Raw genomic sequence first — 1,461 nt, forward strand, 5'->3', positions numbered from 1 at the left:
GCGCTCTAGAATTTATTTAACAAGCTAACGAATCATCATTATATCATTATGATTATTACTTCAACAAGAATATTGCTGTAAATTTGCTGTAAAAAATGCTAGAATTATTCAAAATTTGCGCCAAAACTAAATACACATTTGAAGCGGTTCTCTCTATCGGTAAACTATTGAACTACGACATAAAATGTTACGTAACAATAACATACCTTAAAATATTCGGACTGTCGTTCTTTCATTTCTGGTTCAGCTCGGCTGGAAGTAACTTCTTCCTCTGATTGGTAACAAAACAACTACTCATCGAGGCAGTTTTGCTATCACAAAGTTAGTGTTTGAAGATAATGAGAGCTAAGGTAAGAATTAAATTTATTTAATTCGCGTTTATTCGAGTAACAGTTATTACTAATGTACAACTAGAATCTTATCGGAATCTCGTTTAAATCTAACTCGAATTTTGACGGTATTTTGTTTGAATCTAGCTCGAATCTTGGCGGAATCTTTTTTGTATCCAATTTGTACCTTATTAAAAGTTATAATTCTGGTGTTATTATATTTATTTTATATTTATAATTTTCGTAGTGGCGTAAAAAGAGGATGCGCAGGCTCAAACGCAAACGTAGGAAGATGCGTGCTCGTTCCAAGTAAATAAACGATTGCAATCGTAAGTAATTGTTTAAATGTGTTTATTACTGTATTCCTTGATGTGTAAATATACACACATATAAATCGTGTTTGTTTATTCACACATCAAGGTAGATTAAATTGACAATTTCCACCTGTCCAACCATGTGGTTCGAGGCAGATCTAAGGTTGTCAGATAAACTTAATGCAAATTTACAAATACACATTATTTGAGGAAAATATTCTTAACTATTTTTGTTTGTTTCAGATTTAACATTTATGTATTTTTTTAAAGTTACTTATTGTCATAATAATGAGCTTATCATAATAATGGGCGAAATGAAATATTTTGGATAATCAATCGACATCCATTATAATTACATAACAATACTATATGTATAGTCAGTTTCTAAATCATTTTGTGAGCATAAAATACATATTATCTATTAAACAAATATTATTTATCGTTATATTTTTGATTAATTATAAATCCATATTATATGAAAATACATATTTATTAATTGCTATCTTTTTTTATTATTAATAATGAACTGTGTAATTACTGTGATTATAATATTCTATACTCATTTAAAAAAATACTTGAACAGTTTTTTGTTTGATTTTGATGTTGTAAATACAACAATTCGTGAAATTACTGTGAATTTTAAATTTACGTTTTTTTTTTAAATGAGCATGAATATAAAATGTGACTTATATCAAACATAGTCGTGTTATTGTATTTAAAAAACTGACATTGTTAAGTAGATTATCTAACACAACAGCTTATAGAACTGTAAAAATTCCATTGTTGTTCAAAAAAATATTGGAAGGACACGATAATAT

At 27.4% G+C, this 1,461-nt stretch overlaps 1 long non-coding RNA gene across 1 annotated transcript; it reads left to right on the plus strand.

Annotated features, from left to right (window-relative positions):
• Window positions 1–215: 215 nt before the first annotated feature.
• LOC113363207 lies at window positions 216–1,006 on the plus strand. Its single transcript, XR_003365872.1, has 3 exons — window positions 216–350; window positions 577–658; window positions 887–1,006. It is a non-coding gene; the product is annotated as an uncharacterized LOC113363207 (long non-coding RNA).
• The last annotated feature ends 455 nt before the right edge of the window (window positions 1,007–1,461 follow it).

The sequence above is a fragment of the Ctenocephalides felis genome, unplaced genomic scaffold (assembly GCF_003426905.1).
Source record: "Ctenocephalides felis isolate EL2017-DRISC unplaced genomic scaffold, ASM342690v1 CF-g0.4_SCAFFOLD_00845, whole genome shotgun sequence".
NCBI classification, from domain to species: Eukaryota; Metazoa; Arthropoda; class Insecta; order Siphonaptera; family Pulicidae; genus Ctenocephalides; species Ctenocephalides felis.